The following is a 24,799-nucleotide window of genomic DNA, read 5'->3' as shown; positions in this document are numbered from 1 at the left end:
TCTATCATAGTTGGCACGGTAAAACTGGATATAACATAAATTATAGGAAATTGTAGCCTCCACAGCTTTTATTGCGTAGTACTCCTCGAACTGACCAATGACATAGGTATTTAAGAATAACATTTTAGGCACCTTCCCTTAAACTACCCTTTTATCACCGGTGAAAAAAAATCAATTATAGCTTACACTGTAGTTTGTTATTCCCCGATTCTACTACCGATTTTCATTAAATTATGTTCACCCATTTTCTCGTGGGTCGGAAGTGATATGGACTCAACAACAAAAATAAAAATTCGTGAATATCTCTGTTCCCATAGTCGGTATGATAAAAATGTATAAGACATAAATGGTAGGAAATGTAATTTTCTATAAGTTTAATTATGCATTGTTTATCGATGGGACCACTAATAACATAAATATGTGAGAATTAAATTTGAGGCCTTTCCCTAAACTACAATTTCAGTCAGCGTGAATAACTTGATTTATAACCTATATATGTAGAGGCTCATTCTCCGACTTTATATACCGATTTTCATTAAATTCTCTTCAGCCATTTTCTCGTGATAGAAATGACGAAAAATTAAAAAGTGCATTTCCTTTTAACTGTGGATACGACCGACCGATACAGAAATTCAAATCTGTTTTAAATTCTGAGCAATGTACAGACAAAATTCTTATTATATGTATATATATTATATTATATTATATTATATTATATTATATTATATTATATTATATTATATTATATTATATTATATTATATTATATTATATTATATTATATTATATTATATTATATTATATTATATTATATTATATTATATTATATTATATTATATTATATTATATTATATTATATTATATATAGATGCTATATAGTTGAACAATCGGAAATTGTCACGAATGTGATCTTTGCAGATCAGGTTAATGAATTACCTGGCCCTCAACATCCTGCTGTTAGATATTACAAAATTAGAAATTTACAAAATAATCGAAAATATGACCATAAAACCTCTAGTAACCCACAGCGGAGGTCTAAAAGGCAACGAGAGAAGAACAGAGAGCGTTATGCCTACGAGGTAGCCCAATATCATTTCTATAATCAGAGGCGGAAAATTACTCGCAAAATTTTGGACAAAACTAATAAGGCCCATTCTTGTAAAATTCCAATAACTACGATTTCGGATCATTTTGAAAATACTTTTGGTACCGAAGATAACAATTCTCCTCTATCTGTTATGGAAAAAAGCAATGACTTACCTGCTGATATTAATATTTCAGTAGATGATGTCCATAAGGCATTATACAACATTAAATTTGACAGCTCACCAGGCCCAGAAAATATTACAGTTCGTGTTTTACGGCACCTCAAGGCTACTATATTTTTTACGTTACTCACCAACACGATGCTTCATTTCTCCTACGTACCTTCAAAACTCAAAATGGCCAGAACAATTTTAATACATAAGGGTGGAGACATAAATTATATTAAAGAATGGAGACCTATAACCATATTTTCGGTGATTAGGAGAATAACTGAACGAGTACTAGATATGAGACTGCCAGCGTGGCTTCGTGCCATTACCTAGTACTCATGTCAACGCTTCCCTCGTGAATGGTTGCCCCCAGGATGCGAAACGCAACAAAAAGGATTGTTGCGTCATTTTTTTAGATGTCACAAAAGCATTTGACTCTATTGGACATGAACATATCAAAGGATCTCTTCGACAATCTGAAATTCCTCCTAACTTATGGAGGTTAATTGAAGCATTTCTTACAAAGAACACTGTTCAAGTGGAAGCTGATCATATGAAATCAAAACCCATCGAAATTTAAGTGTGGCGTAGCTCAAGGGTCCTCTATCTCACCACTGCTGTTCAATTTAGCAATCAATACTGTAATACAAAATCTCACTGACCATGACATATCCCAACGTTATGGGTATATTTTATCTGATGATCTACCGCCGTTATCCTCAGTTGCTTTCGCAGATGAGCTAGTCATACTCAGAAAAACCGAAAATGATGCTACTACCTTGTTAAATTTGGCTGAAAGCAGCTTTGCAGAAATTGGTTTACATATCCATCCCCTTAAAAGCAAATCTATAATCCTGAAGAAAGGAAAAGTAACTGAAGGAAACGTCACTACAGTCGAAGGATAAATAATCCCATCGATAAAAACAAACAATGAACGAATCCAGTATTTAGGAATTGACTTCAACAATGAAATCTCTCTTGACAGACATAAACTAATAAGCACAATAACTTCTGACGTAAATAATCTGGTAAAAACAAATCTTCTAAAACCAGAGCAAAAGATCAAGATTATTAATGAGTTTGTTTGGCGGGGTCTGATCTATCCTCTACAATGTGCCCTTCTGACACAACTATCAAACACTTTTCTTAAAGATCTGGACAAAATTATAAGAAGTTCTGTAAAAGAAATAATGATGCTGCCTGATGATACTCCAAATTCGATGCTGCATAGTGCCAGAAATGTCACAGGGATGGGAGTAATTTGCGCAGAATGGGAAGCTAATATACAGCATTACAATATTTGTAATCGCTTACTCCATGTTCAGGACGTTCACCTACCATACGTAAGGAAGTTTCCTGAAGAACAAGATATGGCACTCCACAGACTTGACATAAAAAAGGAAAGTCTCCCCCAACGATTGACGGAAGAAAACTACGCGAAATTATGAAAAATCGATCCTTTCAGTCGTGGTGTCAGCTACCACATAAAGGAAAAGGAGTAGTGTTATATTCAGACTGCCCGAAAGCAAACTCCTGGATGACTCATAAATCACCTCTGTACTCCTCTGAATATATATATATCCAGTGAAGATGACATGCAAACTCACCGCAGTCAGGTCGGTTCCCGGTAGGTCATTCAACACAATCCAAAATGGCTGCAACGAGACAGAAACCCCTGAACATGTGCTGGGATTCTGAAGGAGCACTGAACTAATGCGCAACCACCGCCAGCACCGTGTAAGATCGTCGATTGCTCAAGGCTTGAGACAGCGTGGATGGGAGGTGCACGAGGAGGTTCACTGCATCTCTACTGATGACTCTAATCGGAGGGCGGACATCGTAGCCATCAACAGAGAAGACATTAAAGCGATGTTCTTAGATCCCACCATTCGCTTTGAAAGGGACCTGGATCAGGCTCGGGATGTGGACCTAGAAAAGCAAGCTATTTATTTTCCATGCTTGCCTTACCTTTCATCTAAGTATAAAATACCTATCGATCGGTGGATTGTCAGAGGTCTGCTATTCGGAGCAAGAGGCACCCTCCCTAGTCAGACATCGAACTTCCTACAAAACTTGAAAGTTTCATTCTGCGAGTTAGAAAAAATAGTAATACAGATACTGAGGGACTCTCTGCAAATCATTCACTTCCATCTGTACCTGAGAACGTGATTGACATTTCTCCCCCTCTAACCCTGGGAAAATAGAACATAACTGCTTCAACGATTAAATTTTCATTTCTTGATATTTTTAAACTCCATTGAATTGAAACTGTATTCTGGATCCAAATGGTCACCCGCATTCGAGGACGGATGATTTATTTCTTTAATAAATCTCTCTCCCCGCTATGTGAAATATAACAAATTCCACTTCGGCTTTGTTCGGCTTTGTACAATGAGTTGGATGCGTTTTGCAACAAGGCCCGTACGTCTCACTGAGTGTATCACTCGCATTCCATCGTCTCCCTTTCTCAGTCGTCCTCGTGACATGCACTTGCACACACCACTATGAAGTATTAAGCTCGTGGCACGCTCCCACTTAGCCCAGTGGGTCAGCTGTAGGCTGAAAAATTCGTGCCTACAATATCAGCTAAGTTTCGAATCGCGGTTGGAATGGTGTTTTTCTTTACTTGGTTATCACTTTGACAGGCGAGTACGCTTTCTCGGAGCTAACTGACACTCGCATGTAGCATATTTTCACATCTGTAACAATTCTTGAGGTTCCAGTGATGATAACGCAGTCATCGTTAATATGGTGCAGTAACACAATAGAGTAGGTAACGGAGTCCAGTAAAAAATGCCAATACTAGTATTCGAACCCCTGATCTCCTGGTTACTAACCAAATACCTTTCCCCTATATTAAAAGTGGCAAGCCGTTAAGTACTTCACATCCAGTTTCATACTTATTTAAATATAATGGCCGTTTCTCGTCCATTTCATTGTGCATTTTAGGTTTCATTGTGTACTGACAGACGCATGTTATCAGAAATGTGTCGCTTAACGATAAGCGAGTTGCATCATTGTTTGTTCTTGCTGTACCGCCTCATCCAACAACGATGATACCCGATACAGTGCGTCAAGTTTTAGTTGTTTATCTATGCAGCTAAGTTTGTAAAAGTGCATATTCAGGTATCCCAGACCAATATCTGGAGAGAGGCAGTGTATTGGTATGTACCAGAAAAAAATTGTTACTTTCATTTCATTGATCTCTTTCAGCCTCATCCTTGGGTTTGACGATATGAAAGTGAGGTCTGCCATTCCTTATGCAGCCAGTTCCTGTGTTAACTAGCGTGCTTGTGTCGCTGATACGGCCGACCGATATGTTCACTTCAGTGGGCTTCGCACAGTGATATGTAACAGAACATTCTGTCTCAGTGAGGAGAGGAACGGGAAACTACCTCACTACGCACTACTCGTCAGTGACAGCCACGCCATTTAAGACAGTCGGCGGAGCTGTTGAAGATTCAAACAGCTTTCGGGCTGAGGTCTGAACATACATTTTAAGTAGTATATACAGTAGAGTCTCGATTATCCGAACTAAACGAGACCTGGAGTAAGTCGAATCACCAAAACTGTCGGATAATACAGAATAACTGAAAATGAGCTCGCATCTTGAGTCGCAGCATCATCATACCCAGGAATTCAATTCAGAAAGAGAACAATGTTTTCCATATCTTCTTGTACCGCCTCCTCTCGATGTTCAACCTCACTCAACAATATGTTCAAGACTTTGCCAATGTCGTTGTTTCAAATTCTTCCCTAGACTGCCCTATCCAGTTTGCCATGTATTTCATGTTGATTCTTTTTAACTTCTCTATTATGTCCTTGCCACTGTCCATTTTCTATATCAGGCATGACGGAGTTTCCGCCTATATTTCCTCTTCAACGTTTCCAGCATACCCTGGATGGCTTAGTGACGTCACAATAGGAGGGGGAATATGACTTTGATGTCACCACTTCTAAGTTGCTCTTAATGTGGGTGTGATGGAGCGTTGTGTTGTTTGAAGCTAGATATGTTTCTACAGCTGGAACAAGCTATGTTCTTTATGTATCTTTATTCTTTCTTCAGATATACATAATATGTATATGATCCATTAATGGGGAGAAAAAATAACAAGTCTGACCTAAACCAGCACACAAAAGGAAAAGGAAAAGGAAAATAATGCCGCCAGATAGGCAGTCACATGAACAAAACCATATGTAATACTACTACTACTACTACTAATAATAATAATAATAATAATAATAATAGCAATAATAATAATAGCAATAATAATAACATGGCAATGAGGCAGGATAAACACTGTCGCCTGGCCCGAGATCAACCCTTATAGGTGGTCTGTTGGCCATGGCAGAAGGCAGTATGACAGTATGATAATAAGAAACTAAAGTATTACTGTGTAGAGTACAATAGTGTCAGCAGACGGCATCTGTAATTTAAACAAACTGCATATCACTTCCGGCCTGGTTCGTAACTCAGCGCAATCCTTCATGAACACTGACCTCTCTATTTTTCTACTTGAGCTGCAAACCCAGATTTCGTGTTACCTCCACTGTCGTGCCGGTGTGCAATTATTCTCCTTACGTTTCATTACTATTGTCCACTGTTAAACTCCATTATCTCGCTACACTTATTTTCTTTTACAATTTCAGGCAACTCTCCACATTACATGAGACCATCTCGCTAGCCATTCCATACATTACAAACACTAACTCCCTATTCATCCGCCAAGCTTACCTCATCGCAAATTTTACATCCACGCTACTACCTTATACCATCCATCTCCACACATTAACTTAATCTCGAAACCTCGTGATTATTTACTAAATCACCACACATGCTTACAATCACTCTCTTCCTTGCTTACTAACAAATACCTGCCTCATACTCATTACAGCCTTCCTACACCATCTCATGACAGTAATTAATATACACACTTCGTCGCCTACTAATTTAACTGCTCAATCGCTCTTATCTCAGAAATAACACACATCCTGCACTTTTCTCATGAGCTTAAACAATTTACTTACTGCTGCTGCTTGTTTTTTTTTTTTTTTTTTTTTTTTTTTACTTCTTGTCACTACGCCTACGTGCAAATTACTCGTCTTACTCCACATCTCTTTTAGGCTCAAGCTTCTCTCTATCGCCAAGGCACCTCTTGCTTCTGCTTTCTCTCTCCAAGCCGTATTTTCACTTCGTTTATGTGCACTTGTCAAATCTTGTGCCCCCCCCCCCCCTCACATTCACTCCCTGTATCTTCCTTTCTTCTCTCACACTGGCCTCCGTCCTCAGCTCCTTAACTATTGCCCTGCTCTCCCTCCTCATCTCAATTGCTGCTTCCCTGGCTCCTTCTATGATCGATTCGAAAATAGAATGCGCGTCCTTCTCTACCCTGCTAGTTTTTTCTTGCTGCAAGCTCTGTTCCAATACCTTGTTTTCCTTGTTTTCTCTTTATCCCCATGCCCATCATCACCGACTTTACTGTCTTTAACTTGCATTTCTCCCACTCTCTTCCCCACTACCACTTCGTTCTTCATATTCTCTTCCATTTCCCGTAATTTCGTCACTGTCCAAAACCTGGTCCATTGTCCATTGGTTGCCACTAATAGTTGACCCTTAATGTATGCTCTTAACCCTTACAATTTAGCCCTGGCCAAATGTTTCTTCAGAGTGTTTATATTCTTAATCCCTTCTCTTCCCATGTCTCTTTTAATCCAATTTTTTTTACTCCGTATATTATCCGCGCCTCCTATCACTATTTCCGCCATCAGGGTGGAGAACAACTTCACTTTTATCGGTCTATTTCCCCGTGCTTTACCTATCCTTTCCACATCGTCAATATCAACTTCACTAAAGCTAATCTTCATCATTTTTTGTATGACTTCCACCACTTTTTAAATTGTTAGCACTTTGTTCTCTCCTTTTTCTTCCGGCACTCCATATATAAATAAGCACTTCATCTTGCGTTCTTAGCTACCGTTTTCTATTTCTGCCTTCAGCTTCACCATCTCTTCCTCCATCTCCCTTATTTTCACCTTGAGTGATATAATTTCTCTCTCGTTTGTTTCCACTTTGTTCATAGTTTTGTGTGTTTTTCCCTGTGTCCAACGCCTCATATTATCAAATTCTTTCTCTTGTTCCTTCAACATGTTTTTAATCTGCTCAAACGGGCATACTTCTTCCACCACTTCTTTCACCACTCTTCTTATGACCTCCACGTCTTCCCAGCTCATGTTGCCACTGGAAGTCGGGCCGGGGTTTACTTCCACATCCCCTATAGCTAGCAGTACCATAATCACCGCTGCCACCAGTATCATCTCACCCATCATTCTTTTTTCCACTTTACCTCCTTCACTCCTTACTGTTTCCTTCTCTCATCTCCCCTGCCATCTTCCGATCACTGCCCGATATTGATCCACACAAATCATCTTCCTCTTCCACTCACCGCTCACACTCTACTCCCGCTCTACCGGCACACTCAACTCCGTACGTCTGTTCCCGATCGCTGACTAGGTTACACTGTAGAACAAACAATGTAAAACCAGTCTTCAAAGATGTCAGCAGACATCCAGACAGTTTCTGATTCGTGTAATGGACTGAAAGAGTATTAACAGAAATGTTTAAATGCCCTAGGATTCTTTGCCTTGCCGATCATAAGTTCCCAGTAACATTACTACAGGCATGAACAGTAACTCTTTCCTTACTACGCTTGTAGCCAAGTGCAGGCGTCTCGACTTGGGCTGCGAGAGATTTTGATGGCTGCATCTTGAAATTTAGCCCAATCCCATGAGAATTAAAATCTGATCACCGGTTAATCCTTCAGCAAGAATTATTTCTTAAAAGTCGTTCTTACGGTAATTATGTTAAAACAGAGTCTTGCAGAGAAGTCGTTACGCGATTTGTAACGCAATTTATAGGTGTACGCCTTCTACATAATAGAGACTGTGCGGAAACCCGAGAACAAATTCAGAGGAACGGGTTCTTTACTCGATAAGAAGCGAAATGTTAAAAAACGTGTACTTAACCAGGAAAAAGTAAAAAAAAAAATCCCTAAGATGGCTTGAACAACATGCCAGAGTTTCGAAGAGCTCAACATGGCGGGCTTCGAAAATGTTAAAGTTGAAAGCATACAAGGTAAGTGTAGTACACGAACTGCATCCACGTGATAAGCGGGTACGTTTATGTAATTGGATGTTGCGAAATGTTGATTACGAAATAATCGTGAATGTGAAGAAGCATGGTTCCATTTACTCTGGTATGTTTAGACGCAGAAAAAGACATGATGGAATATAGAAAGTCCTCATTGATTATACGAAATTCCTCTACAGGACGAACGCATCGGTGTATAGTCCGTAGTGAATTAATTAATGATGATTATTGATGATTAATGATAATTAATTAATGAACAAAGAAACAGCGATAATATACTCAAACCATTTTTTGACGAACTGACTGTCGAAATGGATATTTTCAACAAGAGTCTACCACCGCACAGACAGCGAATGACACATTAATTTTAATTGAGTAAATGTTTGAAGACCATGTTAGTATGGACTTACGCCAGTCACGGTCACAAGATTTAAATGTTTGCGACTTTCATTTGTGGGGGAGCTTAAAAAATATACGAAAGAAATCTCCACACGTTGGACGGACTCAAAGAACATATCCGGAGAGAAATGGCCTCAATTACGAACTTACTCGTGTGAATCGGAGTTTCTTAGGACGATGGTAGAAATGTGTGGATGCAGGAGGAAAACATTTCCAACATCTCCCTTCATCAGGTACGAGCTTACTTTCGTAATTCTCAATCACTAATTTTCTTGTTATCTCATGTCATGCACGGATAAGGTGAGTGAAGTTGCTATGCCGCGGAGCGGGAAATGATGAGTCAACGGGAGGAGGATAAGCTGGGCGCGCCTGCTGCCCAACCGATCAGAGAAACTCACTGTATTTGTGAGAAAACTTGATTAAACAAGGGTAAACTTGTTTAAAGTTTCCAAAATGTCCCAATATATTAACTTTAAAAAAGTTCAGGGGCAGCACAGACGCAAAGAAGAAGGAGAAGAGGAAGAAGAAATGAGTCAAAAGGAATCGAGCAGGCCGCAACAGTGTGCGTTTATTGCTCCCGATGGAGGTAGACACTCAAGAAGATGTTATCGAATCGAGGAGAACAAGAAATAATGGGACTTGACTAATGCGCCAAAGAGAGCCCAGGGAAATACATATCTAGAGGAAAAGATGCTTATGTGGAGTGGTTCCTATTATGAGGAACTTAAATATCTCAGCCGAAAGGTGCTGTAATAGCACTGAGACGTAACGCGTTCTGCCAGTACGCTCCCGGATTCCTGCGTGAGCGACCGCTATAGTGAGTTGAAGATATAAATTCACTCCTCAAGATAATTTGTTGATTTTCACGTCTTGACTACAACCACAGGAACGTATCCTTTGTTCACAATAAACTTCCTTTTGAGTGACAGTAAGAACATGAAGTTATAAGTTGCTGCTTTAGATCTTGGCCTAACTGCAATTCTACTTTAACTGAAAGATTGAGTAACTCAATGCGGCATGTTCCTATTATGGGGTAGTGAGGAGGTTGTATTATGGGTTACCCCATATTAGGAAACTCGCGTTTTTTCTTTTTGGCATGATTTTTATTAGAGTGATTTCCGTTTATTCATTGTGCAAAATAACTGACTACTAGCTGAATAATTCAAATAATAATTCAATAATTCAATATTTTTTATTTATTGATATTTAAATACCACCGGCGAATGAGCAGCCGAGCACATTGGGAGTCACAAGTTCGTTCAGAGCTGGAACATCTTGTGATATCACAAGTTCACCTCGCAAAGGCCTGCTCATGCTGCAGCAATCACTACCGCCTCAAAGAAAAGGGCGAATGGGAAACGAAAATGCGGAGTGTCCCTATTGAGCAGGCCTTTTCTCGGACAGCCGACAGGGAAAAACCTCGATATAGGGTGGGTAATGTTTGAAGTGGGCAAACACTGCTTGTACAAGTGATGCTTAGGCCACATTGCTCTGCGCAATGTGTGCGGGAAAAAAAAATCTTGGTCAAAAGAAAATAAGAAGATGAAACACCGACAGTAAGCAAATGTAAAACTTGTCGGGTTTTGAACCGAGACCGTTGAGTCTGTGCACCCATCCATCCTATTGAATAAATCTGTGAATGTCTGCAGTTGTAGTTATTTATCTTAGAAATCTAGTCCCATATAAGGAACCTCCATTACCCCATTTTAAGCACCACCCATATTAGGAATCCAGTTGCAGTAATTCAAAAATTGAGTTATAATTAGAAATATGTATTTCATGAATATGAATTACACTCTACAATGTAGACAAATAGCCGCAGAATCAATCTATACTATTCATATAACCGAATCTATGATTATGATGCAAGTATTCATTAAACAAGGAAGGTACCCTATATCAGGCTATTATCCTCTACCTGTCTATTCACTTGTTGCTAACTTGCACACGACGCAGCCGCAGCTCTAAGACAGCCCCTGCCCATTACGGTCATGTGTACACGATCTACCTGCCCCTCTATCTTCTCTTTTCACGCCCGCCAAACATCCTCACGTGGCGTTCTCCTATCTTCCTCTTCCACCGAGATGTTTTGTGGTTGGTAAGTTGTTTTATGGGTTCATCCCTCATTCCAGCAATATTTACTCTAAACTTTGTTCTTCAACACCCACTTCTTAAAAAGCACATAGTATGTTACTGGGCTCTTCCCGCCACTACACTGGTATGAATGCAAGGCACGGCTTTAAGACCCCCAATCTCTGGAGAGAGCACGCAGGATCTGCAGCTCAAGGCCGGGTCTTGTGTTCAACCAGTGTAGTTGCGGGAAGCCCGCAAATTTAAATGTCTGTGTGCCTGTGTAAGACACCAAGGCAGGGTGCCAATATCTCTTGCAGTATTATCATTTATCTCCTTTAGATGTGTCCATAAAATGTCACTCTTCTTTCCTTGATTGTTTTTGTTACTGTCTCGACAGCTTCCTAGTGTTCCTGATTCGATCTAAAGCGGAAAGTAAATAGATCCGTTTGTGATATTTTTGAACACAAAATTATTTGGAAGGAATGTGTTTTCTCTTTGTCTTCTCAATGAACTGGACCGGGATCCTTGTCAAGTTAGACACTGCATGAAGTCACTCTGCTCTATTCACTGCGCACTAATGGGGACAGACTTACACTTTTAGGAATCGTGACAAACTCTGAAAGCTATTTCTTTCCCCCTAAACCTTTATTATGGTGTCCCCTTTCTATTCCCATTGAGAGAGAAAATTTCTCTCACGTATTTACATTTCTGAGCACGTTGAATGTCCCCAAATTGTATTGCAATATTCTCTTCAGACAATCTGTATTGTCCAAGTCCACCAATATTATTATTATTATTATTATTATTATTATTATTATTATTATTATTATTATTATTATTATTATTATTATTGGTATTATTATTATTATTATTATTATTATTATTATTATTATTATTATTATTATTATTATTATTATTATCTTAGTGGACATGATGTTTTTCCCATCCTTCTCTATGGTCTAGATCGTCTTTCGTGTCGCCTTCTTAGGAAATATTATACATTGTTCTGTATTTCATTTCTGTATTTGAGAAATATTTAGAATTCATCGTGATGAGACGAGAGCTTGCATGGCGTGAAAGTGACGACTGATTGTCGGCGGACACAAAAGAAAGGCTAGGCCTAGGCCCGTGCTTCATTAGCAATTACAGTGGCGCCGAAGTAAAGCAATCAGACGCGATTTCATTTAGATAGGGCGACTCTGCCGGTAATTGGTGTGTGCGACTGTACAACCCAAATTATCCCCAGTGGCACAGTCCTGTGCCAATATTGTTATGATTGATGTTGCAAGCATCCAAGTTTATCTCGTCTAGGTTAACTAGGAATGATGATAATAGGCGCTCAATAATAGTAAAACGTAGGTAGCCAATAGGAGGATGGGGAATGAAATAAGGACTCTACTGCTGTGCGATAGACAGCAAAGTTATGAGTTTAATTTTTTTCTTACAATTTGGTTTACGTCACACCGATACAGGTATGTCTTACGGCCAATATGGGATAGGAAGTGCGACGAATATAAAAGATCTGACCGTGGCTTTAATTGAGGTACAGCCACAGCATTGTCTGGTGTGAAAATGGTAAACCAGACAAAAACTTCTTCAGGGCTGCCATAAGTTCCTAATCAGCAACATAATCCAAGGGCAAAGTATTTCACAATTCCTGGAGAAAAATCAGATAAATGTTTTTATATTATTTTTGCGGTAACTTGCTAGGTTCATTGCTCGCCACCCTTTGACACTACCAAGAGACGTTATTTCTTCATAACATTTAAGAGATAGTTAAATGTTACGTGTAGATAATTCCTGTATATATAGTTTGAATGTCGTTAATAACTAAGGAGGTAGTTTTGTGTGTAGTATATTTCCTTTGGTTGTTGTGGACATGGACACTACAATATTTTAATTAATTATTGGTAAAGAGATTGCACAACTGCCTTTGTTAATGAGAACTGCTAAATCCTACACAAATATGACTTAAACCACTTTGGTTCAGACATAAGGAAATGATGCCTAGTTATAATAGGACAAGTTAGTTTCACTCACGTTCCAAAGCAGATAAGTCATCAGTTTCTGAAAATAAAGAAAGTCAAATAGTAGTATAATTGGACAGTTCTGCCGCCTCCTCCTCCTCCCGCGGGAAATTTGGATTTTGGCGGGAGATTTGAATTTTGGCGCGAGATCTGAATTTGTAAACAAAGCCACGTGCTTTTTGACAGCTGTCATCGACAACAACGCATCGCTAACCTCACTGCTGCCATCTTGACAGGCCTAAACCTCAGTGGTACCAACTAAACCTAACTAGCGCGAGATATGAATAGGTAAACAAAGCCACGTGCTTTTTGACAGCCACGTGCTTTTTGACAGACAACAACGCATCGCTAACCTCAGTACTGCCATCTTGACGGGCCTAAACCTCAGTAGTACCAACTTAACCTAACTAGCGCGAGATAAACAAATCCACGTGTTTTTTGACAGCCACGTGCTTTTTTGACAGCTGTCATCCGCCATCTTTAAACTACAGAGCACCGTGCGGCCCTCCTTATCGCAGTAGCTGTAAATTCGTAACCTGTCATCGGCAGTGCTGCCATCTTGGCGGGCCTAAACCTTTGTGCTACCAACTTAACCTCACTAGCGCGAGATAAACAAATCCACGTGCTTTTCTGACAGCTGTCATCCGCCATCTTTAATCTATAGAGCACAGTGCTGCCCTGGTTAGCTACTTACCTTTGAAATGTGGTGGCGGATAATTTGAAAAATGCTTTTTGACAGCAGCCATCTTTGAGCACCGAGCTGCCCTCTTTAGCTATATACCTTTGAAATGTGGTGGCAGGCAATTCCACGTGACAGCAGCCATCTTTAATCAAGAGAGCACTGTGCTGCCCTCTTTGTGGTGGCGGGAAATTCCACGTGCTCTTGTTTGGGAAACAAACTCACGTGCTTTTTCTGACAGCTGTCATCCGCCATCTTGCATCACAAACCTCAGTGCTGTACTCTTTAGCTACATACCTTTGAAATGTGGTGGCGGCAAATTCTACATTCTCTTGTTTGGAAACAAACCTATGCGCTTTTTTGACAGCTATCATCCGCCATCTTTAATCTAGAGAGCACCGTGCTGCCCTCTTTAGCTACTTACCTTTGAAATGTGGTGGCGGCAAATTCTACGCCCTCTTGTTTGGAAACAAACCCATGTGCTTTTCTGACAGCTGTCATCCGCCATCTTTAATCCAGAGAGAACAGTGCTGCACTCTTTAGTTGAAATGTGGTGGCGGCAAATTCCACGTGCTCTTGTTTGGAAACAAATTCTACGTGCTCTTCAGCTGTCATCCACCATCTTTAATCAAGAGAGCACCGTGCTGCCCTCTTTGTGGTGGCGGATAATTTGAAAAATTATTTTTGACAAGCAGCCATCTTTAATCCAGAGAGAACAGTGCTGCCCTCTTTAGCTACTTACCTTTGAGGAGGTTAATTTGAAAAAATTATATTTGACAAGCTACCATCTTTAATGAAAGGAGCATCGTGCTGGTATCTTGCGGGTAATTTTTACGTCACAGCTGTCATCCACCATTTTGCATTGCTAACCTTAGTGCTGCCCTCTTTAGCTACTTACCTTGGAAAAAATTCTATTTGACAAGCTGTCATCCGTCATCTTGCATTGCAAACCTCAGTGCTGCACTCTTTAGTTGAAATGTGGTAGCGAATAATTTGAAAAAATTATTTTTTGACAAGCAGCCATCTTTGAGCACCGTGCTGCTATCTTTATCGTAGTAGCGAGCAATTTAATATCTAGATGCTTTTCTAACAGCTGTCATCCGCCATCTTGCATCGGAAACCTCAGTGCTGCACTCTTTAGTTGAAATGTGGTGGCGGATAATTTGAAAAAATCTTTATGACAAGCAGCCATCTTTAATCCAGAGAGAACAGTGCTGCCATTTTTAGTTACCGCCATCTTACATCGCTTACCTCGGTGCTGCACTCTTTAGTTGAAATGTGGTGGCGGATAATTTGAAAAATCTTTTTGTAAAGGAGCCATCTTTAATTCAGAGATAACAGTGCTGCCATCTTCAGCTACCGCCATCTTACATTGCTTACCTCGGTGCTGCACTCTTTAGTTGAAATGTGGAGCGGTAAATTCGAACAAGTTTAATCATACATCGGGGGAGCTAGAGTAAGCACGTGCTGCAGTGATGACGTGATCATGCATGTTTAGACTTGTCCGTTTTCTTAAGAGTAAGTCGGTGTAAAGGAATGTGGTGGCGGTAAATTCGAACAAGTTTAAACATGCATCGGGAAAGCTAGAGTAAGCACGTGATGCAGTGATGACGTTATTGTAGGTGTGCATGTTTAAACCCGTTCGTTGACTAAACACTTTAGTCTTCGAGAAACAGTGATAGAGAGTGGAGTGCAAACATGACGAAAACATTAATAGTTGATGTGCAAGGCTTTAAAGTAAAAGGAAACAAATTTGTGTTTAAAGAGGTGGCTGTGTTAGATTGCAGTGTGTTGTGGGCACCAAAACTTTTTAGTTTAGTATTTAGCCCACCGTTCCCTTACTGTTTGCAAACAGATGAAGACAAAAAGCAGACTCAGTGATTTGAAAACAATTTAGGTTTGAAGTGGGAAGAAAAAGGAATACCTTATCGTTTTCTTCATTTAATGATGAATGCACATTTGTCAAGAGCAGATCTTGTTCTTTTAAAGGGTTGTGAAATGAAAGAATGGTTGCGTGATTTTCTACCATCATCGTGTGAAATTATCGACATGCATGAATTGGGGTGATTGGTTGTGTTGCAGTGCATGCCGGGAAGTGAACAACATATGTATACTGCAGTGTCGAAATAACCTTAGTGTAAAATAAACATTTGTAGAGTGAAGACATCATGTCATTTCTAACAGATACTAAGTGTAACGCAGTTGAAAAGGCGATCGTAAAGTTTTATGCATGCAAAAAGAAACTAAACACTTTTACTGAAGAAGAGTTAAATGCATTACCAAAGGCATTTTTGGTTAATGTAGCTGCGAATGCTGTAAAGAAGATTTGGGAAAAGGTGCCTCGTGAGTGGACGCAAGATCCTGTTTTGTCAGAGCTTCAAACGTGTAGTTTACATCATGAACACGTGAGTTTAGGTAGAAGACCTTCTGTGAGACAGTGCCGTACATGTCAACTAATTAACTGTATCATGGACCTAAAACTAACGAGTTGTCTTCGCTTATAAACACTTATCATGGCTGTGGAGAGAGTAAACAAGGAAATGGTGAAGAAACGTGCTGGGAAAAAGATGAGGAAACATGTTGGGCGTGGACTCATCAGTAGAGTGATTGATCTTCTTTTATTCGTGCTTCATCTCCCCTGCGGCCCTAGAACACGTTCGCCTGACACGTAGTTAAATGCTGCCTGCATAGAGTATGTCGTGTAGCTGTTAAAACCTGCTTCGTACAGTTATGCTGCGCGTGTGTGTGTGTGTGTGTGTTATTACCTAGTGCTTTAGCTGCTCAGAAGATAGCAACACTTGTCGTTGTTGGTGCAATAAAACGAAAACTGAGTGACAAAGACCGTAAAATAAACAAAGGATAAAAATGTATATATATTCTAAAATAAATATGAATTGTCAAAACATATTACAGGTGTTGTTTAATGCTACAGCATGACCTAGTGACTTAGAAGAAAGGAAACATAGAGGATTAAAAGAAAACACACATAAGATTTAAAGTACATCCTCTTTATTAATCCATGAATTAAAGCTGTTATTAAAACCAAGCCATTTAACATACAGTTTATTGCCACGACATCGAATAACACGTTCAACTAAATAGTGATCAGGATATTTTGTTTTCTGCAGTTCTTCGTTGTAGAATCCTCCTTCAATAGGCTGTCCTCTGAGATCGCGAAGTAAATACGTAACTGGATTAGTAAGCTTAACACTTCTGATTTGAAAAATTTCAGTGCTCCAGTTAGGTGTGTATCCTTTTGCAAGATAGACTTGTGTTTGCTGATGCGAACAAAATCACCTTCTTTAAAGCGATGGCGACGTGGATCAGCTGTTTTAATTACAAGATGAATAGCATCTAGACGAGGTGTATTCTTTGTAACAAGACGTGGCTTTGTTCCGATAGTGCGATGAGGTGTATCGTTGTAGGTAGATAAAAGTCTAGGTAGCAGATCAATCCAACGATATGAACCTTGCGCTGTAAATTCTCGCCACATCATTGTTTTGAGTGTACGATTAAAGCGTTCTACAACACTTGCCTTGAGATTGCTGAACGTAGAGTAGTGTTGAATGCCTAGTAACTTGAGGTAAGAAGAAAAATCCATGTTGTAAAACGCTTTACCTTGATCAGTTTGAAGAAGCCTTGGGCAGCGTTTCGATTCTTCAACAATATGTTTAAATGCTTCTTTAACTTGAGCTGCTGTTTTAGAACGCACGGGTTGTGCAAAAGCAAACTTCGAGTACACATCGATAACAGTAAGTAGATACTTATACCCCTTATTACTAGAGGCATATGGAATCATTTCTACTAAGTCTGCTTGCCAGAGATCATCTTTTCCTCGTGTAATAACGCGTCTGCGACAGTAGGTGCGACGTGCTGGTTTATGTAACTCATGTGCGATGTTTACCTTTACAGGTGAGATCTTCTCTTGACGAGCCATTACAAAATAATACCGGCATAAAGTAGTTCTCTTTCTATTTCTAGAATTTCTGTTCAGTGACCAGTGTGACCAGCCTCTTGCGATGCTCTTTAAAGCTGTAATCGTTCAACGAGTAAGTTTGGGTCATTCCAGTATCTTACATCCACATACGGCAACAAAGGCTTGTAGAAAACATCTAGACTACGTGCAGTCGGAAACAGCTTAGAAATAAACTCACGATACTTGTAACTCTTATTCGCATTTACAGTTTCTGTTCTCTTGTAATTACGTCGTGTTGCGTCAGTAGCAAAAAGTATTGCTTTATATTTTTTAAGATCATCTTGTAAAATTATATCCTTGTCAGGTATTCGTGAGAAAAGAAGTTCTAAGAGCCCTTTCGTAGTTTTATAGGTAACACCTTTTACAGTGAGTTTCTTGTTATTAATCTTAACATTTGAATTTCCTATCCGGAAACAGTCATCTTCGTAGCGAATACCGTAGGTAGTGTCAGTTTGTCCTGTAAAAAGTTTTTCTATATAAGGTGCAAAGAGAGATCCATGGGTATCTTGAATAAAAGTTCTAAACTGATTGCGATACTCTGGTGTAATCATAACCTCAGACAAAGATGGTAGATTTTACGTCGATATAGTAGGTGTTTCAGCAATAACATCTATAGTTAAAAACTCAACACGCTTAGATGGTGATGTATCATTAAGTTCTTCTTCTTCTTCCTTATCTTCCTCTTCTTGATCTACATCCTGCTTCTTTTCTTCCTTATCTTGTTCATGCTTTTCTTCTTCATGCTTCTCTTTATGAATTGATGTTTGCATAGAAGCAAAACTTGAAGTAGACTGCGGTAATGAAGAAGAATTAAAAATTTCTTTGAGTGGTGTACTTAGTTGTGTTTTTAAAAATAAATCCGTGTCTGCTTGAATACGTTTAAGCTCTTTAAATTTCCGTCGAATATTGTTTCGAGCTTGGATGATATGTTTTGTGATCTCCTTGCTAGATGTTAACATGATGATGGTTTTTAATCAATTAGTTACTGTAATTCTGTATTTTTGCATATAAAATGATCGAAACCCATGCGATATCGTCCATGCTGTACATCACTTTCTTTATCAATAACTAAAAATCTGTAACGGTGTAATGACCAACATATAGCACACATACGTTTAAAGTCATCGAATGTCATATCAGTGTTAACATGATCGTTATACACATGTCGCATGTTACGCTCATCTTGCCGAAAAAGCACAATAACATTTGCGTTGTCGCGTATCAACTGCTTAGGCACACGAGAATAGGTTTGGCACAAATAGATGCAATCAACATATTTATGTCGACCCATACTAAAGAATGCACGAATAACGTTTTGCTGTTCTGTTGCGACATCATCAAAGATCATAAGAGAATTAGGAAGCACATCGTCTGGTGATGGTACTTGTTCATGCGAATTAAATTTAAAATATCTTATTCAATCTTTAACTAGATCGTGCATTACAGTTTGTAGAATAGTATACAGCGGCTGATAGAGTGACTTTGCGGAAACGTAAATATTCTCGAAGCGAACACCATTTACAGAAGTAATAATTGTGAGTAAAAGATTTGTTTTCCCGACGGACCTGATATAATACATCGAACAGTAAAAGGAAACAACGTTCCATGACGTTTTCTTGTAGTTGTACTAGAACTAGGTAAGAGATGTGGTACAATGTCGGTAACAGGTAGTGTGTCTTGCTGCTTTATAATCTTCATGATAACTGAATCATAAAGTGCGTAATAGTAATATATATATTAAACGAAACAAGAGGCAAGGGTTAGTTTATGATTTGCTCTTGACTAGTAAAGTCGTGTACAGCATGGTGAAACAACGATATCCAAACGACATGAAGAAGAAGAAGAAAGTAAAAACTGTTGGATGAAAAGATGTTATAAAGGCTGCGCAAAAAGCTATTCGAGGGGAATAAAATCCTTGTGTAGCTATTACTAAGGCGTTACGCGCAGTAAGGGCGAGAATTTCCCCAAAGTGCAGAGCAATATTTAGTAAACGTGCACAAATTATTCCTGTACCAAAACGAGGAGGATTTATTCCTGCGCTGTTTGCTGGCTTAGCAGCTTTAGGGTCATTGCTAGGTGGTGCTAGTGCTGTAGCGAGAACTGTCAAAGCTGTAGAAGAAGCGAAACAACAGTTGAAAGAGATTGAACGTCATAACAAGACGATGGAGGCAATTGCGTAAAGGGGTAAAGGTGTGAACATGAAGCTAGCGCCATACAAGGAAGAGCTTGGTATCTACATTTCTCCAAAAAATGTCTACTGAATGCACTGCCACATCGAGCTCTAACGCATGATGAAGGTTTTACGTTTGCTAAACAACTAGGAATTCATTATTTTCGAGGAGTGTATATGCGCGATCAACTACCAGCGCGCCCACGTGAACGTGAAAGTGCCGTAATTAACTTGGACGACAGTCGTGGACCTGGAACTCATTACGTTGCTTATGTAAAACGTAAATCTAAAGTATGGTATTTTGATAGCTATGGAGACTTACCTCCTCCTTTTGAGCTCATTCGTTATTTCGGAAGCAGTGCAGACATTGTTTACAATAAAAACCGTGTGCAAAACTTTAATACACGCATGTGCGGACGATTATGTCTTATGTTCTTATATCAAACCCAGACAGTAGAGAAAGTGCATTAGTGTCTACGTGATGACGAACAGTGAAAGAACGTTTGCTGTAGGTGGAGAAGGACCTCAAACAACCGTCTATTTTAATCCACCAATCGAACTTTGTTATCAGCCGCATAGTCTTGGACTAGTATCGTTTGAAAGCTACAATAAAATCTATAATGTGCGTGATGGTGTAAACAAGTTCTATTACGATGAGTATGTGCTAACACTACCCTCAGGTAGTTATACAGTAGACGATATTCACGACTATATTTAAAGTACGTTAATTGATCAGTTTGGGGAGGATAGTTTTAGTAATCATTATTACAAGTTCTCAATCACTATAAGCAACATTACACATAAATGTGTTATTGAATCATCATTTAAGATTGACTTCAAATCACATCCTGATTCGATTGGACCACTGCTTGGATTTTCATCGAGGGAGCTCCTGCCGAACGTACGTTACGAGTCTGATCAACCTATAAAACACTTCGATGATTACAATGTGAACATTACTTGTAATATTATTACAGACTTGAATAGAAATCTACAACTTTCGCACGTCCTGCACTACTTTATTGTTACAGAGGAACGTGGATATACTATTTGTGAGAAACCAGCAGTAGTTCTTTATCCTCCTGTGTCTGTAAAACACATTAGCAACATTACTCTTAGACTTGTAAATAAACATAATCAGCTTATTCATTTAGATCAGCACGCGTACGTAGCTTACAAACTACATCTTAAACCAGTACGAAAACCATCTATAAAACACGGTGTACATTCCGAAGACATACTACATGTGTTCAGAGACTCATCGAGTTAACAGATACCCATAAGCAGATACTCCAAGATTTAGGATATACACTACTACAACAGAATGGAAGAAATGCTAGACATTACGAATACAGTAGAAAGTCGTGAAGGTGTAGTACGAAGTGAGCTTCATTCCTATCAACCTTTTACGTTTGGATTAAATAACAATAATGAAATTCATGTTATTATTAATCAGCAAGATGTATACACCTTACCACACGAAAACTAACTCTATATTGAAGGACGACTAGAAAAGTCGGATGGAAGTGGACCAAGCACTTCACAACTAAACAACCATGCTCTAGCTTTTCTCTTTTCTGAAGCGCGATATGAAGTAAATAATGTTGAAATAGATCGAACGAAGAATGTTGGTATTACAAGTGCAATGAAACTCTACCCTTCTTTCTGTGATGAAGAAATTAATATTTTGCGGATGGCTGGATGGTGTCCAAAAGCTACTAACAACTGGATGATTAATGAGGATGGTACTTTTACGGGTATGTTATCACTGAAACATATTTTTGGATTCGCAGAAGACTTTACACGTATTATAATCAACGCAAAACAAGAGCTTATTCTAATCCGTGATCGAAGTGATTACAATTCTCTTAAAGCAGTAGAAACACCAGTAGAATCGAAAATAACACTGCATCGTATACTGTGGAGTATACCACATGTAACCTTATCTGATCGTGAAAAACTTCGATTGCTCAAGATTGTAGAAAATGATGCACCATTACCTATACGTTTTAGAAGTTGGGAGCTGCATGAATATCCTGTGTTACCACCTACAAACAAGCATAGCTGGGCTGTTAAAACATCGCGTTTTACTGAGAAGCCCTTGTACATTATTTTTGGATTTCAAACTAATCGTAAATCAATCACGAAAAAGATAGCTCACTGTTTGATCACTGTAAATTAAGACACGTTAGACTATATCTCAACGGAATTACGTATCCCTACGAAAACATTGACATTAACTTTGAGAAAAATAAGTTTGGGATGCTCTATGACATGTTTTGTAAATTTCAATCATCGTATTATCAGAAAGAAGATCGTCCGCTATTTACACCTCAAGAATTTAAAAATAAAGCACCGATTGTTGTTATAGACTGCTCTTATCATGAAGAATCTATAAAAGAATCTCCAGTTGATATTCGTTTAGAATTTGAAACATCTGAAAACATTCCTGCTAACACAGCAGCCTATTGTCTTATTATTCATATGAGTGATGTTACTTACCATCCGCTAACGAATATTTTTACGAGACTATAAATTAGAATAGCTCTTTATCATTTTCATTAGTGTGTGCTTCTACATCGTACGCGATGGAACAAAACTGCAAATGTGCATGCTGTTTGCATGCTCATACGCAACATCTTATTTATCTTACACGAGTGAGAGAGTCTATGAAGATGTTCTATAAACATAGATCGTCGATGCCGAAACATCTTATTCAATACTTACCAATCTACGTACGCTGCCTCTTACGTACATAATTTTTCGGGCATCCTTCCTCTACACAGTAAGATGTCGATCGAAGTAGCTTTATGCAGAACTTGTCAACGACATTACAAGCATCGAGGAGAAAATGGTGATGATGATTGGGATGGACCAAATCCGAGGATTGAACACTGTACACAGTGTATGAATGAACTTTCTCTAGTACCTCATGATGATGATGATGATTCCGAAAAGGAATAACAACAAGGTAAGAAGTATATGATCTTCTCTGTAAAGCATAACATACTTAGTATAATATATTTCTAAATGTTTTGTTTAATTTGAATGTTGCAGGAGGCATTTCAGAAGCATACTTTGTTAAGAAGCATACCAACCTTGTCAGCAGCAAAAACGAACACTGTTGTAGTACATTTGTAAATAAATATTTGATCGCATTCAAAAATGTCGTACTTATTGCATTGCTTTACACCACTTACTCTTAAGAAAAACGATCAGGTCTAAACATGCATAATGACGTCATCACTGCAGCACGTGCTTACTCTAGCTTTCCCGATGCATGTTTAAACTTGTTCGAATTTACCGCCACCACATTCCTTTACACCGACTTACTCTTAAGAAAACGGACAAGTCTAAACATGCATGATGACGTCATCACTGCAGCACGTGCTTACTCTAGCTCCCCCGATGTATGATTAAACTTGTTCGAATTTAACGCCACCACATTTCAACTAAAGAGTGCAACAATGAGGTAAGCGATGTAAGATGGCGGTAGCTAAAGATGGCAGCACTGTTCTCTCTGGATTAAAGATGGCTCCTTGTCAAAAAGATTTTTCAAATTATCCGCCACCACATTTCAACTAAACAGTGCAGCACCGAGGTAAGCTATATAAGATGGCGGTAGCTAAAGATGGCAGCACTGTTCTCTCTTGATTAAAGATGGCTGCTTGTCATAAAGATTTTTTCAAATTATCCGCCACCACATTTCAAATAAGGAGTGCAGCACTGAGGTTTGCGATGCAAGATGGCGGATGACAGCTGTTAGAAAAGCATCTAGATATTAAATTGCTCGCTACTACGATAAAGATAGTAGCACGGTGCTCAAAGATGGCTGCTTGTCAAAAAAAATATTTTTTTCAAATTTTCCGCTACCACATTTCAACTAAAGAGTGCAGCACTGAGGTTTGCAATGCAAGATGACGGATGACAGCTTGTCAAATAGATTTTTTCCAAGGTAAGTAGCTAAAGAGGGCAGCACTAAGGTTAGCAATTCAAAATGGTGGATGACAGCTGTGACGTCAAAATTACCCGCAAGATAGCAGCACGATGCTCTTTTCATTAAAGATGGCAGCTTGTCAAATATAATTTTTCAAATTAACCTCCTCAAAGGTAAGTAGCTAAAGAGGGCAGCACTGTTCTCTCTGGATTAAAGATGGCTGCTTGTCAAAAAATAATTTTTCAAATTATCCGCCACCACAAAGAGGGCAGCACGGTGCTCTCTTGATTAAAGATGGTGGATGACAGCTGAAGAGCACGTAGAATTTGTTTTCAAACAAGAGCACGTGGAATTTGCCGCCACCACATTTCAACTAAAGAGTGCAGCACTGTTCTCTCTGGATTAAAGATGGCGGATGACAGCTGTCAGAAAAGCACATGGGTTGGTTTCCAAACAAGAGCGCGTAGAATTTTCCGCCACCACATTTCAAAAGTAAGTAGCTAAAGAGGGCAGCACGGTGCTCTCTAGATTAACGATGGCTGATGACAGCTGTCAAAAAAGCGCATAGGTTTGTTTCCAAACAAGAGAATGTAGAATTTGCCGCCACCACATTTCAAAGGTATCTAGCTAAAGAGTACAGCACTTAGGTTTGTGATGCAAGATGGCGGATGACAGCTGTCAGAAAAAGCACGTGAGTTTGTTTCTCAAACAAGAGCACGTGGAATTTCCCGCCACCACAAAGAGGGCAGCACAGTGCTCTCTTGATTAAAGATGGCTGCTGTCACGTGGAATTGCCTGCCACCACATTTCAAAGGTATATAGCTAAAGAGGGCAGCTCGGTGCTCAAAGATGGCTGCTGTCAAAAAGCATTTTTCAAATTATCCGCCACCACATTTCAAAGGTAAGTAGCTAACCAGGGCAGCACTGTGCTCTATATATTAAAGATGGCGGATGACAGCTGTCAGAAAAGCACGTGGATTTGTTTATCTCGCGCTAGTGAGGTTAAGTTGGTACTACTGAGGTTTAGGCCCGTCAAGATGGCAGTACTGAGGTTAGCGGTGCGTTGTTGTCTGTCAAAAAGCACGTGGCTGTCAAAAAGCACGTGGCTTTGTTTACCTATACAAATCTCGCGCTCG

This window comes from Anabrus simplex, chromosome 6, assembly GCF_040414725.1.
Source record: "Anabrus simplex isolate iqAnaSimp1 chromosome 6, ASM4041472v1, whole genome shotgun sequence".
Classification (NCBI taxonomy): domain Eukaryota; kingdom Metazoa; phylum Arthropoda; class Insecta; order Orthoptera; family Tettigoniidae; genus Anabrus; species Anabrus simplex.
The sequence above is the reverse complement of the archived record's forward strand: the minus strand, read 5'-3'. Positions refer to the sequence as shown.